The 12,575-nt window shown below is 40.9% G+C and overlaps 1 pseudogene; it reads left to right on the forward strand.

The window, feature by feature from the left end:
- Window positions 1-541: 541 nt before the first annotated feature.
- On the forward strand, window positions 542-1,290 carry LOC150019540 (small ribosomal subunit protein eS6 pseudogene; annotated as a pseudogene).
- The last annotated feature ends 11,285 nt before the right edge of the window (window positions 1,291-12,575 follow it).

Here is a 12,575-nt window from a genome sequence, read left to right on the forward strand (position 1 = left end):
CCACACCCACCCCGTAAGTCTGCCCTGCCTCTTTCTGTTTCAGTAACTCCGTTAGTGACATGTGGGAAACTTTGAGGAACTTAAATCACATGTATGAAATGGATGAGAATTTTTTTTAAAAAGATCTAACCATGAAATTCCTTGAGTAATTTAAAATAAACTTGCCATAAACACAACAAAAGTTATGCTTTAATTTTAGACCTAAAAGCAAAAGGAGAGGCTGAGGAACAGGATAAGAAAATTGTGTCCTAGAATAAAATTCTACTTATGTTCCCTCTCTTTAAATGTGTTCAATAGCTACTCATTGAATAAATTAGCAAATGAAGTAATGGATGAATCTTGAGCATAAGTATAAAAGCAATATTTAAAATTTTTCTGAGAATGGAAGAATTTAAATAGGGTTCAGCAGCATTCAAGATGGCAGTAGCCAAATTTCTTATAAAGTGCTCTCAAGTTTTCTTTGTAGTCTTTGTTATTGAAGCAGTTAGAAGCGAGTTAAGCTCTTTCTCATGGCGCCTCGGAGGTGGTCATCTGCTTCAGGATGAAGCTGAACATCTCTTTCCCAGCCACTGGCTGCCAGAAACTCATTGAAGTGGATGATGAATGCAAACTTCATACCTTTTATGAGAAGCTTATGGCCACAGAAGTTGCCACTGACGCTCTGGGTGAAGAATGGAAGGGTTATGTGGTTCAAATCAGTGGTGGGAACGACAAACAAGGTTTCCCCATGAAGCAGGATGTCTTGACACACAGCCGTGTCCACCTGCTGCTGAGCAAGGGCCACTCCTGTTACAGACCAAGGCGGACTGGAGAGCAAAAGCGCAAATCTGCTCGGGGTTGCATTGTGAACGCCGACCTCAGCGTTCTCAGCTTGCTCATTGTTAAAAAGGGGAGAAAGATATTCCTGGTCTCGCTGATGCTACTGTGCTTCATCTCCTGGGGCCCAAAAGAGCTAGCAGGATCCACACACTTTTCAGCCTCTCTGAAGATGATGATGTCTGCTAGTATGTTGTGAGAAAGACCCTAAACAAAGAAAGTAAGAAGCCTAGGACTACAGCACCTAATATTCAGCATCTCGTTATTCCACGTGTCCTGCCACACAAACATGGGTGCACTGCTCTGAAGAAACAACAGACTGAGAAAAATAAGGAAGAGGCTGCAGAATATGCTAAACTTTTGGCTAAGAGAATGAAGGAGGCCAAAGAAAAATGTCAGGAACAGATTGCCAAGAGACATAGGCTGTCCTCTCTGAGAACTTCCACCTTTAAGTCTGAGTTCAGTCAAAACTGAGGTTTTCTAATAGTAACAAATAAATAAGAAAAAACATTTTATAAAAGTGAGTTAAGACAACAGTTGCTACAAAACATGAAAAGTCCAGAAGATTGACAAAAATTATCATGAAGTTCTATTGATAGTATCTCCAAAAACATTGTAAAATTATCATCTTTTCATTATAAAAAATTTCAAGAACACAGAAAAGTGTAGAGAATGAACTCTGTTAAGACAAAGCATTAAAAATAAGAAGTGAATCACCTCTTGCTTTTCCCTCCCTGACCCTTGACCTTCTCCCTTTTGAGAAATAACCACTTTCATGAAATTAATGTAAATCTTCCTAGGAGTTCTTTAAAAATTTTTAACTTACTTTGAGATGTATCTATTTATCAAGTATTTATTGTTTTTCATCTTTAGTACTATTAGAAATACTACTGTATCTTTCTTTCTCTAACTTCTTTTCATACTTGTGTTTGGGGAATTTATCCATGTTGATTTATGTTGCTCAAGGTAAGTTATTTTAACTGATATATAGTATTTATTGTTCTTTATGAATATGCCATAATTTACATCTCCATTTGCCTGGTGCTATATATTTCAGTCATGTTTTAGTTATGTATTTATTTTTTTCTATTGCAAACAAGGCCTCCCTGAACATTTCTGCTCATGTTTTCTTGTCCATACCGTAGAGCAAGAGCAGCTCCAGGGCAGTGGTTCTCAGCCCGGCCTGCACATTTAACAGCTTTAAGCAAAATACTGCTATCCGGACCCTACCTCAAAGCTTCTGATTCCCTTGGTTAGGGTCTGTAGCCTCGTGCCAGAAGACAGGAAATAACCAAAGTTATAGATTATGAACTACCTGATATAAGATATAAAGAAAATAAAACCAGGTAATCCTACAGAGCCTGGATCTAGGGAAGAGTGTCCCATGGAGGTGACATTGAAGTGAGATGAATGACCAAGGGGTCACCGTGTGAAAACTTCAGAGAAAGAGGCTTCCTGCCTGAAGAAAGAGCAGGAGGTAGCTTATCATTTTGAAAAACAGAAAGTATGTGGGCTAGCTGCTCCTAGCAATAGTGGGGCAGCAGCAGGAGTACCAATTCAGATGCATATACCATACATCTAAATACTTAAAAGTCGTAAGTCAAGCAAACTATTAAAGGATATATGTTCTCTATGGCTACTTTACCAATATATTATCACAATGACAAAATTAAAAATATGGATAAATCTATGATCTCTATCTGATAAAAAGTCATCAAAATACCAGTGACAACTGAGTTTAATTATTATTGCACATATATGCGTGTGCTGTGGATGGACCAATGATATTGAATGTATAATAAAATAAGTAATTCATAAATTATTTTATATTCATTCCATTAAACTTGTTTTATTGGCTCTATCTTAATAAAATCATTATGCTGTTATAATCAATATTCACATAAAATTTTTACAGCAATGATCTAAAGGATTAAAATATAAAATATGTTTTTACTGAAGATATACACAATTAAATAATTTTTATTAACAATATAAAGTCAATGTAAAAAATGTTACAATTAGTTAACATTTTTTTCATATATTTTCCAAAAGGTAAATTTTCTGTTGCAGTATGTTATAATTAATCAACATTAAAATATGTATTTAAAATTATTTAAATTAAAATAAAAAATTTAAATTTGAACTTTAGGAAATTTAAATAAATCTTATAAAATGTTTTTATAAAAATAAAACTTCGCAGTTCAAGACTTGGATGTACGCTTAGTTGCTAATGTGCGAATTGATATCACTTTCATGTTACATCTAGTCCCGCATTGTTTTAAAATATAGGTTTTATTATTATTGAGCTGTGGAGAGGCAAACGGATCAGGAGACAACTGCCATTTAAAAAAAGCTTGTTATACTCACAGATCCCAAGAGGCCGGGGCACACCACACCATGCAGGGCCACAGTGGGAAGCACCAGAGTCAGCAGGTGGAGAGGGAGTGAGGGGAAAATGTGAGCTGCGACATTTATTGTGGTTTCCACAAAGCAGGGTAAGTTTTACCTGAGTGAATCTGATTTTTAAAATAGAAGTAAAATATGATTTAAAATATATGATTTAACAAAAAAACTAATAAAATAATTTTTCACTTGTTTATTTATAATATGAGTAAAATAGGTAGTGCTGCTGTAAGACACAGTTATATGTTAAGTGAAAAAAATCTGACCAGGCATCGCAACCTTTTCAGATGGTAGGTTTATAACAGCATCTAAAGAGCAGAAGTGTATAGGACAAGAACAAGTGTATGCAAAAGGAAGTCTAATGAGAAACAGTTGTTTCCAGAATGCTGATGATAAGACTGAGAACTCACAGAACAAATTGCTTGAAAATAGATAAATTGTATATGATTTTTGTCTATGATAGCTGATGAGAATACAGATAATAAATACCTCCTGGTTAGCTGTATTTCTTATGTTTCTGTTGGAATCTTGACATGACCAAAGTTTGGTAAAAACTTTTGAACATAGTCCTTATGATAGCTGCACATGTCAGGATATGGCATATTGTGTTGTACTGAGAAGAGTTTTGAAAATTTTAAAGTGGACTCATCCAAATTAGTAAACTAAAGTACAGATAGGGTTTCTGGAATGGTCACAGTCAATGGTGGATTTGCTATATACTTAAATCCAAGATGGTAACAGTTTGCAAGGACATTGTTTTTAGTCATTTATTAACTTGTTCACCCAGGAAGAATTTTGTACTAAAACTTTAGAAAACATAACAACAAGAATACTGTCTTCCCTTAGGCCTAAAGCCATAGAGATAGCTCATGTTTGTTAGGGTGCCACAACACAGAGGTCAGGGGGAGCTGGCTATGCCCTAGGACAAAGAAATTTTTATTAATTTTTGGAATTGATGAATCCAAAGAAAAATACCACCACATTTCACCAGCAAAAAGTGAGTACAGATTTAGCCTTTTAGATTGACATTAAGCCATCCCAAGAATTTCGAAGTTGGCAAAATTGTTCACATGCAAATTCACGAGAAGCCATATCCCCCTTTCCTGAAATCCATTTCCTGAAATGAAAGTGAAACATTTTCAACTATAGATTTGAAGACTGAATGGCAAAAAAATTCTCACATTTCAAGCTTTATGAAATAAACTAGCATTGTTCAACTCATGCTGATTTAATATTCATAATTTGAATAAAAGCTACAAATGGAAGTTGTACTACACTATCATGAAGAGTAAATACAATTTTAGAAAAGCAGAATATTACAAACATCTCGAGAGTGGTTACTTAAAAAAAAAATTATGGTGAAAGAATTTCTCCACATTTAGAATCCCTACATCTGTGAACAGATGTTTTTCATTATGAAACTGAATGAAACTAAATGTCATGGCCTGTTGAAGGATTTAACGTTGAACACAGAACACAAGACTCGACATTGTCATCTTATTACCAAAAACATACACACAAAAATCCCAAAACCCAGAACTGTCAGGTTTCTATGTCTTAATCCAAACTGTAATGAATTTCTAAATAAAAATACATAAAATATAAATTGAAGAGTATAATTAATTACATATTAAAATGTTTATTTTAATTTTAATTTCAAATTGATAATGTAAACTCTACTATTACACATATTTCTGTTATGACCTTACAGCGACACATCTGGAAAAACAGAAAGATTAAATATATTTCTGGCAGTTGATTTTTCTTGTACTCAATCTGTTTCACTCATTTATTTCTACCTTCCAGGGCCTGAAGACACCAAAGTGCATGATCCCTGCTCTACACTGTGAGTTCCTCACGGACAGAAGTGTGGCAGCATATTAGTCAACCAGCTTCCCCCCATTTGTTCATTTATGATTCACCAATGATCTAACAAATATTTCCTGATCACTTTCTATCTGCCTGGCACAGTTACAAAACAGGGTAAGACAATTCCTGCCTCTGGGGCCTGAGACTCCAGCTGGAGACAGAATAAGTACTCACTAAACATTTGAATTGAATTGATTGGCTGTCCTTGTCCTCCCATGGCAAGAGAAAGTCCTCAGTTACCCAATCTACAGAACCCAAGACCAACGTGGAAGGGTAATATAAACAGTTTAAAAAATTCATCCCCAAGAGAAAAATTATTCCTGTCTGCAGGGTTTGATGTGCGAAAGCATCTGGCACAATGGGAAGCATCAAGTTTTGCAGCTGAGGCCATTAAAATTTAAGTCCCTGAAGCTAATTAGTAAATTAACATATAGGCTCACTCACCTGAGCCCACATTCAAGCCCTCCCCTACTTTGCTGCAGAAAGTAAGATTTTCCCAGGAGACACATTTGAAACGTATGTCTGAACAAACATGGCTTTGTCCTCACTGACATCTGAATCCATTTCTGTCTTTGTTATCACATTTGAAATCCAAAAGATTCTATCAATACTTCTAATCCCAGGGCACTCAGTTCCACACACTTAATCCACTGGATGGGCATACATTTCCCCTACATAAACTTTTCTTTACATTTATTGTCTTTTAAGACACAGCTGGGCTGCTGTCACAGGAAACAGAATGGCAGATCTTTGCTGAGCTATGCGGTTGCACTGGATTTAAAGACACAGATGAGAATTAGAGATGACATAGGGGGTTTTGAGGTTGAAATGGCAACTACAGAAAATAAATTTATGCATTCGTACATCTCATTTTTAAAAATATTCTATTTCTTATTTTTAATTAACCCAGAAGAATACAGTTATTCATTGGTCATCCAGGTCTTCCATAACTTTTAGTTATTTGCTAAAATTATCTTTATTCCAATATGTTTATTAGTATAACTTGGCTGAATCCTAATATAATACAATGTTATTTTAATAACATTTTATCGAGTGTCCTTCTATGCAAAGTCCTGTAGGTAGGCAGCTCTGGAGACAGGAGAGCAACTAGATAGGTTTTCCATCAAAAACAGAATGAAGAGTGAATAGACTTTATTAAGTGAAAAAGATGAGGGACAAAATACAGGCATGTTCAAAGGTTCACAGGAAGGAAATACCAAACACCACGGTGGGCAAAAAAGAAATATAAGTTGTTTGGATGGCTGGGAAGCAGGAAAGGAACAGATCTGGGGCTTCCCAGGAGCTGGGACTTAACCCAGTGTATGTGGGGTCCAATCACTGTTTAAGCGAGGGTTTGCTTCAGAGTCATCAAGGGGTGGGGGGTGCGGTATGTGGAAAAAACAAAATAAAAATCTTGTTCTTTTCTGGGCAGCACATCTGGTGATTCAGATTCAATTGGTGTGATATTAGGGCCCAGAAGTACTCATTTTTTGAGATCCTTTCCAGGTTCCAGTTCAAGATGGCAGACTGAGCACAGGCCTTTGCCTCGCCTTCCCTTTTCCTCTCAACCCAGGTGAAATCACAGTCGAGGAGGTCCAAGATGAATCACCCACAACAGCGAGGAGATCAGAGAAAGTGCAATGGAGGTGGAGCTGGTATCTATTGCTTAAAGTTAGAAAGAGAACAGATGCAAATGGAAAGCTAAACCCAGGGGAGGGAGCTATGGCCCTCCCTGACAGAGCTACAGAGAGACTACAAAATCACTGTAAGCAGGAGTGGGTAGTGAATAATGTCACACAAAAAATATGATATGAGACGAGTGTTCAAGGAACAGCTGAAGCCTCCACTTCCAACTCGTGAAGAATAATTAGCAGCCTAGCTTTTAACCATGTGGAAAAGATGCTCAAGAAATCCATGAGTTAGTATGTGTAGCCTGATTAACTTCTTCACATCTGGGAGAATGGGACGGCATGGGAAGAGAAGCCCTCCCTCCATTTTCCTTGGCAGCTGGGAGTGAGAATACCCCACTTTTCTACAAGTGTAACAGGGGTCTTTAATAGTCACCACATCCCATAGTTTGGGGGATGATGGAAGTGGACAATACAGCCTTTAAGGTAATTTGCATGTCAATGACAAGCAGGAAGCCATGTGGTCTTAAAGAAGGAAAGGAGCCAGGCAGAAGGAAAGGCTGCAGCCATTTGGTGTGCTGGGCCATGCAGTTAGAAACACTGCAGAGGGAACACACCAGCCTTCCACAAGGTCTGGTGTGTAGGAAGAGAGCCACGATGTAGCAGCTAGGCAGCTTTCTAGGAGAGCTGGTCCACGATGGGACAGGGCCGTGCAGCCTGGGCTAGTGGGAAAGCGGGCACGCTGCTGCTTTGACTGTGCCAGCTCCAGCTGGATTGAAAGGCACCAAGGATTCCACCTTGCAGACCTTGACTCTCTCTGGACTCTTGGAACTCAGGACATGTGGCGGGAACTTGGGCCTTTCCTGGACTTCACCATGATCCAGTGTAACACCGCACATGCTTTTCTGGACTATTGTGCAGAGGCTGAAGACAACATACCCCAGATCCCGAAGGAGAGAGCTGATGGATAAGAGATGGGGAACTTCTGGGCATATTTTTGGCTTCTAGACTTTTGGGGAGCAAGGGAAGTGCTGAGTCTTGGGGGAGAACAGGGCTCTGAGCTGAAATGCTCCCAGCCCCTACAAGGTTGAAATATTGTAAATAAAGACCTGTTTTCCTCAACACTAGTTGTTGGGTCTTACACCAAGTTGCCACGTGAACGAGCCCCACTTTGCTCGGTAACACAAGCATCCCTGACTCATAGGCCTCACCAAGGACAGAGAAAAAGGCATGGAAGAAAATGCGAAATAAGCCAGTGTTCCCACACAGCTGTTGCATCACACCCACTTTGTGGTCCTCTCTATTAACTTATTAGGGTGGCATGAGAACTTTCATATAGAATGCAGAACAACCTAGCCAGGTCTGAGGAAGCCTGCCTTTCAAACTGTGGCAGCAGGAATTGGACTTCCCCTTTAAATTCTCTCTCAGGAAAGGAGGCATTCCCTGATAGAGTGACAAAAAATTCCCATGTGCCACTTTCTTTTTATATCCTTGTTTTTTCACTGGAGAAGGAAGGAACAAGTGTTTGTGGGCAGAGTTGGTGCTAGAAGAATCCAGCACCTGATCTGGCTCCAAAGGGCAGGGTTGGCCAGAAGTCTAGAGTTCAGTGTGCTAAGCCAGCAGTCCCCAACATTTTTGGCACCAGGGACCAGTTTCGTGGAAGACAGTTTTTCCATGGACTGGGGTCGGGGGTTAGGGAGATGGTTTCAGGATGATTCAAGAGCATTACATTCAAGCTCACCTCCTGCTTTGCGGCCCGGTTCCTAACAGGCCTGGCCCAATACTGGTCCACAGCCTGGAGGTTGGAGACCCATTAAGTGATCCAATCCATGGTGTGGAGCTCAGTGTCAAGGGAAAAGAGACCAATGCAAGTGTCAGAAACTGGTGTAAGACAGTTCTCAGTCACCACTAGAAAGGGCGTTGTTCCTCAGGTGAGCATGCTGCTGATGAGGACTTAGAGCACTGTCTGAGCTCCATCCAAATGGGCTGAGATACACCCGTCCCACAGTGGGCACGGGAATGCTGCATGTGGATGAGGCAGAAGCCCAGTCATCTGAACTTGAAGACATAACATGTACCATGCAAATGTCCAGGGAGCCAGCCACAGAGCTATCCACAGACTGCTTGGGTTTTCTCCCAGGTGTTAGGACCACCGTTCCATACTGGACCCCATGAGATGGTGGGTGCCAAGCTAGAAAACTGTCTCTACTTTGAACAGAAAGGGATAGAAAAATCTCCCTGAACCTGCAGCTTGAAAGTCCTCTGCGATTTCAGATAGGAGCTGAAGAAAGGAAAGAATTCTCCTTCTCCAGTATTGAGAAATTAACTCACTTTTTGTGGGAGAAGAGGTCCCTAATTTTTTCTTGAAAGTAAAAAATAGTGTTTAATGTAATTGTATTTAATGTCCCTAGCACTCCAGTGAGGTTTGGTGGCTGATTTTTGCACGTGGCTCCCCGTGGTCTCTAGCTTCTTTCTTCCCCAAACCCACTCTCAGCAGCCCTTCCCTAAGCTGCATGGATGCTCATACATTTAGCATTTGGCAGGCATGAGGAGAGCTTATGTGTAAGGGGGCTGGGGGAGAGCTTTGCATGTGTCTCTAGAGAGTTTAAATTTGGTAGGTTCTGACCTCTTCTCTAGCTTTTTGAATAGAATCATGTCCTGTTCACAAATTTGGCTTTGTTTAGCGATGAATAAGGCACTTATCTGCCCAAAACCCATGTAGGAAACCAGAACAGCCCTGGACCCAGGACAGACTGGTACAGTCCAACATTTGCACCGTCTCGACCCACCCCCATCTCCCCCAAACAGACCATAGAAAATGCCTCTCGGATTGCCAGTCTCCATCTTGGGCCATCCAAAAGAAACTGGTTGTTTTATAGATCGCTTTCTCCATTTTTATCTGTCTTTATGCACCCTCTGCTTTTGAATCACTGGACACACAGGTATTCCTTTTAATGTCTCTTTCTAAATTTGGAGCAATTGCAATTGTAAAGTGGCCTTTTATGAATACCAGGGAAATAACAGAATCTTTGCTTCCTTTCTAAGATTCTTAGTTATAATAATGTGGGTTCTTTAGAAGCTGTTTATGTTTTCTTTAAATTAAATTTATTTATTTTTTATTCATTTTGCATTTTTTTATTGTTGTTCTATTACAGGTGTCCCATTTTTCCTCCATTGCTCTCCCTGCCTCACCCACCCCAACCCACTTCCACAGTCAATCCCCACCCTGTTGTCCATGTCCATGGGTCCTTTATACTTATTCCTTGACTAGACCCTCCCCCCTTCCCCTTTTCCCCCCTTCATCCCCTCCCCCTCCCCCCCTCCTTTCTGGTCACTGTCAGTCCATGACTTCGGGCTGTTTATATCTGTTTACAGGAGGCAAGCCTAGGTATCATGTCCACCAACCATAGGAGACTTGGACTCAATAAAGTACCCCTTTTGTAATAAATGTGCTTTCCGTGGATAGTTCTCAGTTCATTCTTAGCAACGATGCAAGTTATAAGAGCTTGTGTTGTTGTGAAATGAATTGGACCCCGAATATCTCCATCAGCTAAAGCAGGGATTGATCAGTTGGTTCTGTGGATCACTGCCCACCTTCTGGAAGACGAGGGCCTGCGCATGCCCTTGGAGGGCAGAGGGCGCTAGCAGATTACAACCCATCTACTACTCCGGCTCAGAGGCTCCAGGCCCAGGGCCCAGGTCTGTGGGGTCGGGATAACTTCAGGACCTTATGGGGCTTGCTGCTGACATTCTCTCCTTCTCACCTGTTGAGAATTTAGAAAGGACAAAATGTCCCCTCACCTGCTCAGAGATACTTCAGTCTCAAATTGCCCTTCCTGACAGGAGGCACAGGTGCTCAAGCCAAATAAATAAAACAGTGATGCGTAGGCAGGCTGAACAGTATCAAACCGGAGAGGAAGAAAAGCCAAGAACTATGGTCAGCCAGTAGGTTGGAAGCTAGAAGACAGTGTCAATGGTGACATTGTTGCTCAGGAAGGGGAGTAAATAAAGAGCAGATGATACAAGAGGAGGGATGGTTTGGGAATTATCTACACGTCCTTTGACCCTTCTCCTACGGGAGTTGGGGGTCTCATTTCCATCTCCTTGAATACAAACCAGCCTCAATGACTTGCTTGTGAGGGAAAAAAAAAGTGCAGCCGAGGTGACATGACTGGGACACTTATCTTTGGAGCCCTGAGCAGCCACGTAAGAGACTGACCACTTTGAAACCAAGATCCTGGAGAGATGACACAGGGGTAGCTATGCCTGGGTAACCCCAGAAAGACCAGCCCGCTTCTCTTGAGTCTCCCCAGCCCAAGTGCCAGTCACCTTCAGAAGATTCAGAAGCTTGAAGCCTGAAGCAGGATGAGGCAGAAACTGACTATCCCCTTTTCCAGCCCTGCACAGAGGGCAGTTTCCTGAGGAACATACATTTTGTTGTCCTTTAAAAGCACTGAGTAGATATTTCTGCCATCCTAGACTGGGACTGGGAAGATTAGGATTAAAAAGCAATGGTGCAGGGAAGTGTTGGAAGTTAATCCTGACTGTGGATGATGTGGTTCCCCTGGACATTCTGACACACTCAGATGGCTGACAGCGAAGGACTTTGAAAAATATTATTACATTGCCTGTCTTTTTATTTCATAATTTAAACATTACAACTTCAGAGAACAACATTCAGAAATACTAAAGCTCCCAGCACCTGGAACTGACAGGTGCTTTAATTTAGGTGATGTTTCATGTCCTTTTCCTAAATTGCTGCTATTCTACCTCTTTCACTCGACCTCTTTGACTCTTTGGTTACTGGATTTCTACCCAGTCTTCAGCTTCTGTCACTTTTGGGCCTCTCACATCCTGCATTCAGTCAGTCCCGGATTATGCACCATGACCGTGACCCAGAAATCTTGCTTCAGGCTTGGCCCAGCAGAACCGTTTGCGAGAGTTACACTAATCTCTCTACCCCTGACCCTAGACCCTCTCTGATTCCCTTAATAGACCACGGCTTTTCAATCTCTAATATGTATCAGAACCACCCGGAAAGTTTGTTGAAAATGATTTCTTGGCCTCACCCCCAAAATGTAGAATCAGTGATAGGTGTAGGGTGGGACCTGAGAATTTGCATTCTACCACAGTCCTAGGTGATGCTGGTGCTGCCAGCCGGGGGATTACTTGAAGAATAAAACATTGTTACTCCTTCTCAGCCCAGGCTTCTCACCCAATACTGGGTTGTCCAAGATCCAGAAGTCATTTGTCTTAGATAATTCAAATGGATCTATTTACCCGGCAATCTGCTGGCAGCATTGCTCTGGTACTGCTGAAGCTCTCTGAACACCATCAAAGGCGCAGCAAAATTCCAGCTGGCCTTCTGAGCCTCTGTTCCCACTACTGTACTTCCTTTCTGCACCCTAAGCCCACCCAGGCCTTACTATTCACCATCTCTAGCATCATCCGCTCTCCTATCTCTATGACTTTACTCATGCATTCCTTTCTTGCCCTCTCTACCAAAGAAACCCTGTACTACCAGTTGTCCGGGGAGCATCGCAAATGTTAAAAGCTAAGAGAAGCCCTTCCTAATTCCCTATATCCCAGTGGCTATGACAGCTCCCTCCTTTAGACTCTTGGACACTTTTGTGAATGCCTCCAACATCACTTATCCAGACTGTCAAGAATTTTGGCTATAAAAGACTCTTCTTTCATACCTGAAGAATTTCTGAAAGCATATTTGAAAGTAACATTAGACAAGAGCTTGACTTCCCAAAAGCTAAATAATATTAAAATTCTTAATTATACTTTACCACTTAGATACACACCCCTCATTAGTGTTCTTCCAGAATTTCATCTTTTTTTACTTTTACTTCC

This window comes from Furipterus horrens, unplaced genomic scaffold (assembly GCF_987537825.1).
Source record: "Furipterus horrens unplaced genomic scaffold, mFurHor1.1.pri manual_scaffold_2, whole genome shotgun sequence".
Classification (NCBI taxonomy): Eukaryota; Metazoa; Chordata; class Mammalia; order Chiroptera; family Furipteridae; genus Furipterus; species Furipterus horrens.